This window comes from Pelobates fuscus, chromosome 9 (genome assembly GCF_036172605.1).
Source record: "Pelobates fuscus isolate aPelFus1 chromosome 9, aPelFus1.pri, whole genome shotgun sequence".
Lineage (NCBI taxonomy): Eukaryota > Metazoa > Chordata > Amphibia > Anura > Pelobatidae > Pelobates > Pelobates fuscus.
Window position 1 is genome coordinate 30,104,377 of NC_086325.1, and position 15,419 is coordinate 30,119,795.

Genomic DNA, 15,419 nt, shown 5'->3' on the forward strand with positions numbered 1-15,419 from the left:
ACAAAACACGAAACATGATCAGAATGTGAATTTGGTTTATATTTCACAGAACAGGTGTACTGTAAGTTAGGCATAGAATAATTGTTATAAACTTGTGCATTCAGTGTCAAACTAACTTGAATTAGTCTGAATTTAGGCCGAACGGCATGTCTGATTTCCATAACTTCTAAGTACCATACGAATGTATAACCGAACAAACAATTTGTGCAATGGACGAGCGTGTTTGTTTGATTCATGATTTAGGGTTCTGTCCGTGGCACCAATAATAGATAACTGATGGAAAAAAAAAATTAATAGCTAGGGGAAAGCCACTAAATGCTGATTTTATTCACAGGGCAAGTGAGACGTGAGCAATAGACAGGAAAAAGACGAGCAGCAACAGATCTATAATAATATACTTTAAAGGTTTTTTTTACTTCTCCTCCTCTCTTTCCCTCTTTTGGTTACTTTTCTCAATCTCTGAAACAAATGGTGTTAAAATGCATTTTAAAAAGTGTTCTGCAAAAGAAATAGAGTGATTAGCATATTTTCGCATTTTCTTGGTTCATCCAAATCTGTTTTGATTTATGGCCCCCCTTTCTTTAAAAATTAACAACTCCTGTTAAATTGCTATTAAACTTACCTTTTTGATCTAGCCTAGCGCCAACACATCCATCCATCCCATGCAAGTATATATAGCTGAGCAATAATTCTAAAACCTTCTGATGGCACATAAAAAAATGTATGAGGTTAACAATAGCTCAAATGTTGCATGTTTTCTTACCAATATCACATTAAGTGACCCCTATTTTTCTAAGTCTGTACATAATAGCACTCATTAAAACAAAAACAAGCAAACAAAAAAAAAGTTTATTTTTCAAACATTTCATCGTTTAAAAAAAAAAAAAAAAAAAAAAATATACCAAAATACATAGATAGATATGATGGGTGTTGGAATTACAATACTCAGAAAACTAAAACAAAACAAAAAGTGTAATAGCAAACAAATGAACAAGAATAATTTCAGCTCGAAATAAACATTATGCTCAAAAATAAAAACACATACAAACAGACACATATGTACAAAGTTCTTTTTAAGTCACTGGACAGAAATTACTTTCTAAACCACTGTGAGCTTTAACCTAATTAAGTGGCGGACATGGGAGATGCATTATAGAAAATGAATGGGATTTCCTAAAGAATTGCTCTTTATCTTGAACTTAAGTAAATCTAGGACAAGAGAAAGAATCATTCAAGGCTGTCTGCGTAGGCGTAACAGATATGCCATCCAGTTACTATTGCTTCATACTGTGTTAATATGGGTGAACGAGGCTATTTTTCTTTATATGCTCTGTATGATATAGATGCAGTTGTTATATGTTGGCAAAGCATGTTTGAGCTTAATTTGCAAGAGACCCAATAGCCCAACAGCTCATGATAACACATGCATTGTAAAATGATTTCTATATACATCACGAGCTACATCCTGTGCAATGCTCCAGACTGATACAATTAATGTTTGCAAGGGTTCCATTATTTTATTTAGAGAGTTATTGCATTAGTGAGGTTTTTCTGAATGGACGGATAGGGGATAAGTCAAGTGTCTTTTATTATACTCCCACCAGCTGAGAGGGATTTTATTAGTTGTCAATTTGAACTGAACTTTTTGAACGTTGCCTGTTATTTGGGATGGGGGAATAAAACACACATTGCTCCTGAAATCACCAAGTGCTGGAGATTTACTTCTTTGAATTTCTGTTGTTTCTCTTTCATCTCCCTTAGCTCTTGCGCCTTTCCCCCCTCTAAGTACTCTTCCCCTTTCTCTTGCTTTTCTGTTCTTTATTTTTCTCTCTCTTCTCTCCCTCTATACTACATCCTCCTCTGTTTCTAACTGTCCCCTCGCCTCACTTTACCCTATCTGCATCTATCTATCTATCTATCTATCTATCTATCTATCTATCTTGCTCCGCTTTAATTTTCCTCAGGAAAGGGCTGGCAAAGGGGGCAGGTGGGCATTTTGTCTCTTGGTGCCACTAGTAAAGAGAAGTTACTGTCTGTCTGTCTATCTATTCCCCCTGCCTATCTCTCTCTGCCTCTCACTCTCTTTCTGTCCCCAAAACTCTCTCTGCCTCCCCCACATCTCTCTCTCTCTCTCTGCTTTCTCCTCTCTATGTCACTTCCCATCTCTCTCTGACTCCCCTCTATGTCTCTCCCCATCTCTCTCTCTCTGACTCCACTCTGTCTCTCCCCCATCTCTCTCTGATTCCCCTCTATTTCTCTCCCCATCTCTCTCTCTCTGACTCCACTCTATGTCTCTCTGTCCCGCCATCTCTCTTTGCCCCAGTCTCTTTCTATCTCTCATCCTCCCTCATCTATCAATGTCTCTCTGCTCTGTCTTCTTTCTCTGTCTCTCTCACTTCCCTGTCTCTATGTTTTTCCCCGTCTCTCTCTCTCTCACTTCCCTGTCTCCTTTCCACTGTCTTTCTCACTGCCCTGTCTGTCTGTCTCTGTCTCCTTTCCCCACTCTCTCTCACTACCCAGTCTATCTCTCTCTCCCCAGTCTGTCTCTCTCTTACTCCCCAGTCTGTCTCTCTCACTACCCCCCAGGCTGTCTCTCTCTCTCTCCCCAGTCTCTATCTCTCTCTCCCCAGTCTCTATCTCCCTCTCCCCAGTCTCTATCTCTCTCCCCAGTCTATCTCTCTCACTACCCAGTCTCTATCTCTCTCCCCAGTCTATCTCTCTCTCACTTCCCAGTCTCTCTATCTCTCTCCTCAGGCTGTCTCTCTCTCTCCACAGTCTGTCTGCCTCTCATTCCCCAGTCTGTCTCTCTCTCTCCCCAGTCTCTCTCACTCCTCAGACTGTCTCTCTCTCCCCAGTCTGTCTCTCTCTCTCCTCAAGCTGTCTCTCTCTCCCCCCAGTCTGTCTGTCTCTCTCTCCCCAGTCTCTCTCACTCCTCAGTCTGTCTCTCTCTCTCCCCAGTCTGTCTCTCTTTCTCCTCAGGCTGTCTCTCTCTTACTCCCCAGTCTCTCTCTCTCTCTCACTCCCCAGTCTGTCTGTCTGTCTCTCTCCCCCCAGTCTGTCTGTCTCTCTCTCCCCAGTCTCTCTCTCTCTCCCCAGTCTGTCTGCCTGTCTCTACCCAGTCTGTCTGTCTCTCTCTCTCCCCAGTCTGTCTGTCTGTCTATCCCTCTCCCAGTCTGTCTGTCTGTCTCTCTCCCAGTCTGTCTGTCTGTCTCTCTCTATAAGTGACGTCCTCAGGCTCTGTGTATCACTGTCCGGGTCCACCTTAAACCCGTGACGTCACGTCGCCATGGAGACGGTGTTACGCTACAAGGGGAATGAGGTATTAAAGCGGAGCGGAGGGGGCGGGGAGGCCAGTTCAGCACCAAGCTCACCGCGGACAGAGCTCTCTGGCACCGGGACCCTGCGACGCCCCCCGACCGCCACCGATAGAGTGCCCCCCAGCTCGCCCATCACTGCCCAGAGCCGCTGGGAGGGGCCCGGGGGTGAGGACCACCGTGCCAGCCTTACTGCTAACTCAGTGAGTGGGCATCACCCCTGGCACACTCCGACACAGCCCAGCCGGCCAGGACTGCCACTCCCAGCACTCTCAGACACACGGACACCTGGACAGCCCTAGGTAAGCCTTCACTGGGAGTGGGCACCACATGGGGGCACCTAGAGCAAGTCTGGGTACTTTATTACCCACTGCCAGCAATATCAATAACTGGACTCTCTGTATTATTATTATTATTCAATATAAAGACTGTCAATCACAGCACTCTCAGACAACTGGAAAGCCTTAGGTAAGCCTTCACTGGGAGTGGGCACCACATGGGGGCACCTAGAGCCAGTCTGGGTACTTTATCACTCACTGCAAGCAATATCAATAACTGGACTCTCTGTATTATTAATATAATTATTATTATTTAATATAAAGACTGCCACTCCCAGCACTCTCAGACACCTGGACAGCCCTAAGTAAGCCTGCACTGGGAGTGGGCAAAACATGGGGGCACCTAGAGCCAGTCTGGGTACTTTATTACCCACTGCCAGCAATATCAATAACTGGACTCTCTGTATTATTAATATAATTATTATTATTTAATATAAAGACTGCCACTCCCAGCACTCTCAGACACCTGGACAGCCCTAGGTAAGCCTTCACTGGGAGTGGGCATCACATGGGGGCACCTAGGGCCAGTCTGGGGTACTTTATTATCCACTGCCAGCAGTATCAATTACTGGACTCTGTGTATTAATATTTGTATTATTCAATATAAAGATCTCGCACTGCATAGAACAGGAACAAGTACTATAGGAGCATGTGTGTTTATTATATATATATAAATAGAATAATAATTATATATATCTATTTATATATTTTATTATTTACTCAAATAAGCTGTTTCTTACAAGTTATTGTGACTCAATGTTTTAAAGAATAACATCATCATCATGCAACAAAAGGTTAAACCTGTGGGACCAAAATCCACTCATCCCTGTGGCAGGGAAGAGGTTAACCCAAGCTGCCTGCCCCCCCCCTTTCAAATAGCCAGATTGAGCTATGTGATATAATTGTTATATTTATTTTGCCAAACTGATTGCTACTTACAGTGTGGTGTTGTGTGTTAACAAGCTGGTGTTGCGTTCTGCTGTTCATACTGTGATATTACTGCACTGCAGAGCGTGGATTCAACAAAATAAATATAGATAATCCTTGCTCAGGTGTATATTTATTCCCCCCTCCTCTTTAAAGATCACAAACCAATGCATTATTGGCAGTGAAGAGGTTAAACACAGAGAGGCGTAACATGGAAAGTTATCCAATGTTGCCTTGAATGTGTATTTTAGACATTATTGAATGGTATGGATTTCAAGTTAAAGGAAAAACTAATGCTGTTTCAGTGTATTGACGGGTAGTCTTTATTAGTATTGTATTAGAACATTAAACCTTGTCTTATTTCTAAATACAATGCGGGTTTACTCAGTATTGACTTTGTGGTCTATGAAATGTAAAACAAGTTGTATGACATAGTAAGCATACTCTATATACTAACTATGAAATGCGTCATGCTTGGATAGAAAACTGACATTGTTAAAGAGCCCTCCAGCACATCCTATGGTCCACTAAATCTGACTGTTGCATTAATGAGTTAATGAAAGGATTTATTCACCAAGCAATGAGCGGTGTTGAATTGCTGAATGAATGAAAAAAAAAAATTGGCCAAGATAGTAGAGTTTAAAAAACAAATATTCAAACCTGTTTATTTTTATAGCCTATCTATGTGGATCCAAATGAACAATTTGGCTATTGATTCACCCTCCAAATTTGTTTAGTACCTTGGCATCTTTCTCTTTGTGACGTTGATCAACAAGCTAAGATTTAGTGTTGGTGTGTCTTTGTCTTGTCAATGGCCAGTATAGAGGGTTTATAAAGTTGTTCCAGTTTTTGATAAAATATTCATTTTAGAAATAAAGTTTCCCCTATTCTTTGGGGATAACAGTGCAGTTATATTTCTATTTTGACTTTTGGCTAGACCTGCTTGCAGACCTTCAGGTGGGAAATGTTTCACTGGAGAGACAGCTGTTCTAGCTGGAGATACAAATTGCACAAAATAAGCCATATGATTTATTCAACAGGGATGTCAATTTCCCTATAATGAAACTATATTAATGACTACCTCTAAACTTAGACTACCTCTAAACTTATCAGTCCTGAAGAATGAGGGAGGGGCTAGAAATGATATAAACACATTTTGGTTTAATGGTTTAAACAGGAGCTGTGGCAAATTCAAAAGGGAATTTAAAATTTTCCCCCAAATGAACCAAAGTAGAAAATAGCTGATTTAAATATTTTTTTTTTACAAATTTGATTTTCCAGTTTTTTTATAATTCTTATTTCCTTATTTGAATAAGTCCCCCTAATGCAGAATAAAGGTGACACTCAATAATACACAATATGGTTTGCAGAGATTCCTGTTACTCTGAAGATTTTTTTTATTCTTTTGAACTGGAGATATTAATTTACATCCTCATTCAAGAAATGTGTTTATATTGTAATATTAGACACGCCTCCAACGTATTTGGAAATTTTCACATATATTATGAATAAATAAATGAGATCTTCTTTTTCATTTGCTTTTACGAATACATTACTGATGTTTTGTAAATGTTGTTAAAGGGAAGATGTCTTCACACAAATACATTTGCATCTTTAAATATAATTCAATTATGTCTTTTACTACATGCTATAGCAATTACTGAAACTATTTGATTCTTGTGTTTCAGTCTGTGCTATGGCAACTCTGGCAGCTATTTGAGTATTTTTGGTGCTATCAGTAATCTGAAATCAATAAATGGATTGATCTATTAGTCTCTATGAGTGCAATCCCTACCAATATTAAAAAACAGGGTTATGCAATAAACTCAGGATAGTTGTATTTTGACCAGAGAATTACAAATTCTCCAAGTCATCTCTTTATACAAATGTTTAATTTCTGATCAAATTCCTGACAATTATAATTTACACTAAAACACTAAAAAACACTGCCAATTATATGAGATTCTTAAGTGCTCCCTACTGCTTAAAGAAACACTCCTTACACCTAAGCTCTTTAGCTTGCTGATATGCTTTATGTGAGAAGAATGTGTATTCTTTTTTCATTTTACAAAAAGTACATATTTCAATAGAAATATTAGAAAAAAATAAGCTTGTTACACCCCCTGGTTGTCAATCAGACAACCAGTCGTGTTACTTCCTGGTTGTTTAGCTCAATGAAGCTAAACTCAAGACGTAACAAATGTCCAGAGCACCTGTCTAGTGAAGACTTCTTATTGGGCTGCATTGGTGAATCTGTGATTAGACAGCCACAGCAATTCTGGGCTTAGTAGAGGAGGGCTTGCAATGGACGTAGACATGCATAATTAAATTCATGCGTGTTTTAAGTTGGGTATATCTGCTAAATAGTGATAACATTTTCATTTTTTTTGTATTTGGGCACTGGAGTGTCCCTTTCAGACTGAACTAAATAAGAATATCTACAGTTTTGTTACATTTGTAGAAACAATAAAGTCCAACAGAGAGTTGGAATTGACAAAGCTTAATTCGATAAGTTGAAAATACTTTGGACTTATAACACCTTGTCTTTGAAAACACGTATAATAACAAGGATTGGCAGATCAAAATTAGTTTGCCACTTGGGGAGATGGAACATCTTGAGCCAGATTTAAATGGGAGCATCGAAGGAAAGCAGTTGTGTAGTGTGAGTGGACGACAAGGAACAATGGACGAAGAAGACTTCATGTAGAGTGGCTGGACTACATGAAACAATGGGTTAGCAGCAGGAACATTCATGAACTGGAGGAGGCAAGAAAAATGTGCAAGGTGTTTCGAAAATGTTCCCATTGACGATGTGACATATATAGAACAAAGCAGCTATGATAGGTTCACTTTCAATACAAGTTCCAGAAAGCCCTGCTTACTCATTTTAGATGGAAATCAATGGCAAGCCAGATGCGCATGCGTTTTCGGCCACAGGTGAAATACCGTTTAATAAAATCATTTATGAGAAATACTTGCTACAGGGTCCAGTAGCCACTGGCGCATTCCATTCAGTTACTAGAGGTTCTCTCTTATCTTTTATTGAATATGATGTCGCCCACGGGTGAATTTCACAAAGAAGAGTGACAATAAAGGGATGCCTACAACAAATGAGTGGATGTGCTTGTGAGTGACACCATACACACGTGCGCGCTCGTTAACTCACTGATTCTACCATACAAAGCTAGGGGAGGCAGTGCTTTAACTGAGAGTTTACAACTTGGTCCTGCAGGTAGATAGGAATCCATTGAAACCTGCAAAATAAGGACACTGAGATATAAGTAGCTTTTTTAGGTCGCATATTCATTGATAATGCATTATTTGCGTAATGCATTAACAAAACAGCAGTTTGTCCACGCTGAAGTGCTCCATTAAAAGCTCTAGACTAGAGAATAAGGGCAAAAGAGCAGCAAAGATTTTAAATAATGTTAGAAGGAATTATAGGCCTTCATTTGTTAGTGGACTGCAACTCCCATAAACCTTAGCTAGGCAGGTGCCCCAACTGTTTAACAGGCGTTAAATGAGATACAAACTCTATGGGTGGGACATACTCATCAAACAGTGAGTTGGTAAAATTTGAACACCAGAGTTGACGAATCTGTAGCAAAACAGTCAAGTGGGGAAAATACAGAAATGTATTCACTTTTTATTTATTTATTTATGTGTTTGTTTTTAAAATAGTAAAATAGTAAAACTGTGCATATAGTTAATATGCATATAGTTAATTTGGAGAATGGTTCCAAATAAGCTGTGTGACTCGAAGTGTGTTATAAATGTTTGTGATTGTGCTTTTATCTCGGACAGAAATATTGTTCCAGAGGTATTCTTCCTCGATCACTTTGCTCCTCACGTGGGAATATTGACTAGAGGGAAATTAAGGGCATCTCCTTTGGTCACTGATCACCAGACTGCGGTGAACAGAACAATGAATTTGTGCAAAATGTGCTTATTTGAACGCTGTTGTTGTGATACATTGTGTATTTCAGTTTTCAATTCACTGCAAGTCACTGTTTAGTGAATAAACCCCATCCTTTTATTGCTGTGAATTTTTGACATATCTCTGGTAAAAAGACTTCAGGGCCATTCCTTCTCAAGGGCCATATTAATATTTCAGAGAATTGACCTTCCATGCCTTGCTACATATGGGGTATCTTCACACTATGCCCCCATAATCTTATCCCAAACCAGTACAGCGTCTAAATGTGGGTATAGCTAATTCATTGAAATTGGATGACAAAAACATAAACTGAGGCACCTTGCATAATGTATAACAAAATAGACGAGTTGGGAAAAAATATATAAATATTAGTTGAGGTTTTATAAAAGCTCACTTATTGCAAATTGCCCTTAGATACATTCACCAAATTGTGAATTGTCAAGAATTCAAAGTGAATTCAAAGTGTATTTCACATTTTAGACTCAGCAGTGCAGCACTGTACAATTGGGAAAACAATACAATATAAACAGACCGATACAAAAGGTAGATGGCCCGGCCTGTGAGCTTCCAATCTAAAGTTAAAATAGGGAAATGAGACAAGAGGTAGCAGTGAAATTTGCAAGTGATGGCAGAGAGAGTTTATAGTGTGACTGCAGTGATGATAACATGTGAAGGTAATGAGGAGGATGATTGACTGTGGTTCAAAACAGCTGGAGGAGTCATGATATATAGAAACATAGAAACATAGAATGTGACGGCAGATAAGAACCATTCGGCCCATCTAGTTTGCCCAATTTTCTAAATACTTTCATTAGTCCTTGGCCTTATCTTATAGTTAGGATAGTACTGTCGTACTGCCATCTAGTGCCCACGCATAGTTAGAAGGAACCAGGGTGGGCAAGTCGGTGGGTTTAGAAACCCTATAATAGGGTTTTGTTTCTAAACCGGTGAAACGGTCCAATCAGAGGCTTCACTACAAGAAGCTTGTGTTTGGACTGCGCAAGGGCTTCCATGACATCAGACAGAGGAGGAAAGTCAGCATCGCTAGACGCTTTAATTGCAGGATTAGTTTTAAACCTTTTTACAAGTTTTAAGGGGGCGGGAACAGACCTAATAGTAATGCCCCATAGGGCCTTATAAATTAAGAAATATATAGTTTTAAAATGGGTTGGAGTAACCCTATAAGTTCTTCAGGCAAACTCCCACCCTTTATGGGTAGCCCCCCGCTGGGTGGTACTATTGAGGTGTTTCACATCACTGGCTTGCCCCCTTTTTTTTTTTTTATTTGACAATTTTTATTTTCTTGTAAACAGCAATAGGGATACAGAAAAAAAGGAGGGAAGGGTACCATGTGAACAATATTATTTAGTAGCGTACAATGCATCAAACATTAGTCTGTAACTTCCGAGTAATACACAGTGTGACATTATGCTGCAATATAACATATTGTTGCATACAGTCAATAAATCAATGAACGATTCCTAGTCTACCCACCCTCCCCCCGAATTCCAGGAGCTGGTGGGCTAACCGGGAGCGCATCACAAATTGCTAAGTCGTGATTACTCTTGTCACTAGATAGCCATAGGCTGATTTGGTAGCTACCTCTAATTTCAAGCATCATACTCCCTTACTGTAGAGAAGGAAAACGGGTGTAGACATGGAAGGTGGGGGGGATGGGGGGAACTTGGTGAGGGTAGACTAGTCCGCACTGCTTAGTCTGGTCTAATGTTGGTCACACCTGGTTGCATGGGTTGCGTTAAAAAGTTGGTCCATCTAGTGTGTGCTAAGTTCATGTGTTTCTTTTCTCCAAATTGGCGAGCGTAAACCATCTCATAGGCCCAGTTTAGTTTAATTTGGTTTATAAGGGCTTCCCGTGGTGGGGCTGATGTCTGCTTCCACCTCCGAGCAATGCACATGGCTGCTGAGATAAGGACATGGTATGTGGCTGCCCACATATCTTTAGTGAGTGATTCCGGTGGTATGAATAGTATGCACAATTCCAGCGTCAATGAGATCTGTGTATGTATAATATCTGTTATGATAGAGTGTAGCTCCTGCCAGAAGGGTGTGATAAGTGGACATGACCACCAGACGTGTACCATGGTACCCTTGTGTTGGCCGCATCTCCAGCATAAGTCGGAGGGCTGTGGCCATATCTGGTGTATTCTAGCTGGTACTAGGTACCATCGATAAATAAGTTTACGTTGCAGCTCTATATGGGATGCACATGAGGAGACCCCTTTATGCGAGGAGTATGCTTTAGCCCAGTCTTCTTGTGATATGACTTTGCCTAATTCTTTATGCCAAGCTTGAATGTGCGAATTATTACCCTGGTCCCGTGACTGGGTCAGTGCTTTATAACTGATGGAGATTAATTTTTTCGGAGGTTTTTTGTTGACGCACACTAGTTCGAATTCGGTCATTGACCTGGTGCTTGTTCCGGCCGGTGAACTGGGCTTATTTGTAGTTAGATAGGATTTAATTTGCAAGTAGGCAAAAACTAGCCGGTGTGGTAGGTTAAATTCTTGTTGGAGGTCTGGGAATGACTTTAAACCTTTGTCATTATATAATTGCTCTATCTCGAGGATTCCCTCTTGTAGCCAAGGTTGTGTGTTTAGAGTTGGTATAACATGGTTTAGTGTGGATAGTGGGGCTGCCAGTGGCATTGGTAGATAGCGTACCATCATACCCTTGGCGTAATCCCAGGTATGTAAGATATGTTGGGACGTGGGTAGGAGGTGGCTTGTGTCCATCCTATGTGATTTGGGGGTCCATAGAATAGAGTGGAGCGTCAATGGGTGCGCCCAGCTATTTTCTATTTCTAACCATTGGGGTGCTGTGGGGTGTTGTCGGAGTTGTGGTACTACCATCAGTGCTGCCGCTCTGTGGTATGCTTTTAGGTCTGGGAGACCCAAGCCTCCCTGGGTGATTGGTCTCTGTAGTAGTATTGTCGCTACCCTCGGTTTTTTGTTTTGCCATGAAAAGTTTGTTAGTAATTTGGTTAGTGTTTTGGTATATTCAGTCGGTAGTGGTATCTGTAGTGTGCGGTATAGATATTGGAGTTTGGGTAGTAGCGACATTTTTATGGCCGCTATGCGCCCCACCCAGGACAGATATTTCCCCTCCCATGAAGTTAGCAGGGTCTTGAAGGTTTCAATTAATGGTTGGTAGTTCATTTTATATAAGGACATGGGATTTTTTGTCATTTTGACTCCCAGGAATGTGAGGTAGTCGTCTTTCCAATCCAAGGGAAACGAGCTTTTAAGAGTTGTCCTCTGTGGCTCAGGAAGGTTGATGCTTAGTGCTTGTGTTTTGGTGACGTTTAGGTTATAATATGAAACTCGCCCATATTCTGTAATGTGATGCATGAGACTGGGCAGAGATATGTGAGGTTGCGTGAGAGTAAGAAATATGTCGTCTGCAAAGAGACTTAATTTATATTCTTTCTGCTGTAATGTTACCCCATGTATTGCCGATTCCGCCCTGATCCTGGCAGCCAGTGGTTCTAGCGCCAAAACATAGAGCAATGGAGATAGTGGGCACCCCTGACGGGAGCCATTGGAGATGGCGAATTTGTCAGAGCAGAATCCTGCGTTAAGGACTTTAGCCGTGGGGCAGCTGTACAGAGCTGCTACTGTGTCTGTAAAGTGGGGAGGAAAGCCACATTTCTCCAGAACAGCTTTGAGAAAGCGCCAATTTAACCTATCAAAGGCTTTCTCTGCATCTAGGGAGACTAGGAGGCTGCCCACCCCTTTCCTCCTTATGCTATGTATTAGGTCTAAAACTTTTCGGGTGTTGTCAGTACCCTGTCTCCCCCCTACAAATCCCACCTGGTCGTCGTGAATTATGGTTGGGAGTATCGAACTCAGACGTCGGGCATAAACTTTAGCGTACAGTTTTGCATCTGTATTAAGGAGGGAGATTGGTCTGAAATTCGGGCAGTGGGTTGGAGGTTTCCCCGGTTTTGGTAGTGTTATGATGTGAGCTAGTAATAGGTCTTCCGGTAGTGATTTGGTTTGGGTAGCTACATTAAAGAGGTTGGCCAAGTGTGGTGCTAGGGCGTTTGCGAATGTCTTATAATACATATTTGTGAAGCCGTCCGGGCCAGGTGCCTTGTGTTTGGGTAAAGATTTAATGGCTTCCACCACTTCATCGGGGGCGACTGGTTGTTGCAGTACTGCGGCCTGGTCTTGAGTAAGTGTGGGTAAAGAGATGTGTAAGAAGGACTGTATGTCTTGATCAGTAGGGTTGTGTGTCTGGTCAGACTGTGCTAAATTGTAGAGTTTGTTATAGTATGTTGCGAAGGTGTTGCTGATGTCTATAGGGGAAATTACTTTTACGTTGTCATGGGTATAGAGGTGAGATATTTTAGCATTGGTTTCAGCTCGTTTCAAGCGAGCCGCAAGTGATTTGCTTGCTTTGTTTCCCTGCGCGTAGTATATAGCTTTGAGTTTGCGTAAATTAAAACCTACGCGTTGTAATGTATGTAACTTGATTTTTTCTGCTACTTCTGTTATAGTTTTTTTGTGTAGCTTCTGTTGGTTGCAGTTTATTTTTGTTCGTAAGGTCGATTAGTTGTTTGTTCCATGCTATCCATTGCACTTGGGTAGCTTGTTTTAGGTGCGTAGCACGCCTCAGTAAGAGACCTCTAATCACCGCTTTATGAGCTTGCCATAATGTACACGCGGATGTGTCTCCTGTGTCATTGAGTGTGAAAAATTCATTTATGGCTTCCTCTATTTGGCCGGTGAAGTTTATATCTGTCAGTAGAGATTCATTGAGTCTCCACGGGCTCTTATGTTTGTAGTCGTAATTGTCTTTAAGGGTTAGTATAAGTGGGGCATGATCCGACCATGTGATTTGGCCAATAGTGCAGTCCAGGACCTGGTCTAAATGTAAGCTTTCCATGTGAAATCTATCTATCCTGGTGTATGTATTGTGTGTGGCTGAGTGATACGTATAGTCCTTTTCTTGAGGATGGAGGACTCTCCATACATCATACAGTTTGTTGTTGTCTAATAACTTAAGATACGATGCACACGTTTTGTGTTGTCTGGTCTGAGGTGCTCTTGTAGCCTGTGATGTCGTGTCTCTAGTGGGGTCTATAATATGGTTAAAGTCTCCACAGAGGATCAGTATTCCTTCTTGTATTGGTTGCAATTTAGATAGTATTCTGCCTAGAAAGTCCCTTTGGTTTGTGTTAGGGGCATATATATTTGCCAGGGTATATTTAGTGTTGTTAATCGTGCAAACTATTATCACGTATCTACCCTCTTTATCTATTAGTGAGCAGTGATGTTGGAACGATACTGTGTTACTAATAAAAATTGAAGTTCCTTTAGCCTTCTTCCCTGACGTGGCGTGGTACTGGTTTGGAAATAAGGACGGTTTTAGGGTTGGTGGTAGCTTAAAATGTGTTTCCTGAAGGCATATAACGTCAGGTTGTTCCCTTTTGAGGTCCCTAAAAAGGCAATGCCGCTTGTATGGGGTATTCAGCCCTCGTACATTATAACTTTGTATTTTCATACTTTGGGACAGTATCTTGGGTTGCTAGGTTCGTTTTGCGTGATCTACTTATAAGGTGGGTTGCTCTAATGGTCATTGTTGCGGTAACTCTGACTGCACTCTGCGGGGCATCGGCTTTAGCAAGAGTTTTTTGCTTATCGATACTATGGATTATCCACATTTGGTGTGCGGTGAATCTTTGAGTCGGTATTGTATTCAGGTGGGTATTTCGGGTGCATATATTGGGCGGATCTATCCCTAGGAAGAACAATGGGTGGGGGGTACGGTAAGGGATTGGGGTGGATTCATACTGTGAGCGTATGAACAATAAGGGTGGTAAAACTATAGCCCATTCATGGGCCCTGGTTCCGGATATCGGTACCATTGAGAACGTGGGTATTCTAATGTGGTAACAGTGATGAAGTTGGCCAACATCAATAGCAATATATCGTGACCATTCGAGGTCCTGGCTTGTTTCACCCTTAACCTGTCGGCCCTGCGGTGGGGTAGTAATTAGCAGTCGCTCTGGCCTACTGTGGTCCCTGCAGTTACAACTGACTTATCGCTTGGCAGTATAACATCGGGAGCTCACAACCCGCAGCTTGGGGTACTGTACAAACAATGATACCGCAGAGAGATTGCAGGGCAAGCATAGAGAATATGGTTGTATACATTTTTCTTTTTTCCTTTTTTTTTTTTTTTTTTCATACATATAGGTAAAATAGATAAGTTTGTATATACCCCCTCTCCCATCTGGTCTCAGTTTGGCCCTTAGGAAGCCCAGGTGTCCCCTATTCCTATTCTGGCAGTATACCTACTAATTCTTGTGCCTTAAGTTGGGAAGTGATTTGGTTCTCTTGGGGGGAGGGGAGCCTCTATCGAGGTCCCTCAGTAGCCTAGGTTAGGATAAAGCAATGTGCTAACACGATATGGTGCTATAGCCTGATTAACTAAGGCGCATAGGGCCCGCTTGGTGACTTGTGGCTGTCGTATTATGCAACTAATATTGGTCTATCCTGTCCCTGTCCCCAACCTGATATACCTCCCCGGGGATCTTACAGTGGGGCAGGGTTGTTGCATGTGGGCCTATCTGAGACGCTTAGACACTGAGTTAGTGGCAAAATTCCCATGGGTCATTACAGTTCCCAACACACAGTACAGTACATTATACTTGCATCGTTTCCCCGGTGATACCTCCCCACAGACATCCCCGGACCCAGCGGCTCCACGTGGGCGGCGTTGCGACCATCTTCGGGTGAATTCTGCATTCTCCTGTTCCGCACACCCACATGGAGTGAGGCAGAATGTCCCCCATCCGGCTCTCATTCCATTCACGTCCCAGGGGTAGTCATAAGATGGCTTGTGCCTCAAATTGTCCCAATGGTCGTCTGTTTGGGG

The 15,419-nt window shown here is 41.6% G+C and overlaps 1 protein-coding gene across 2 annotated transcripts in view; it reads left to right on the forward strand.

Annotated features, from left to right (window-relative positions):
• The first annotated feature begins 3,321 nt into the window (after positions 1-3,321).
• The window catches only part of TENT5D (terminal nucleotidyltransferase 5D), a 34,495-nt gene continuing 22,397 nt past the window's right edge, over positions 3,322-15,419 (forward strand). Inside the window, exon 1 of one of the 2 annotated variants that reach the window (XM_063431812.1) lies at positions 3,322-3,616. The gene's annotated coding sequence lies outside the window, so the exon portion shown is untranslated. Of the gene's footprint in view, positions 3,617-4,107; positions 4,133-15,419 lie in introns of those variants that run through there. The other variant, XM_063431813.1, reaches the window with a different exon arrangement.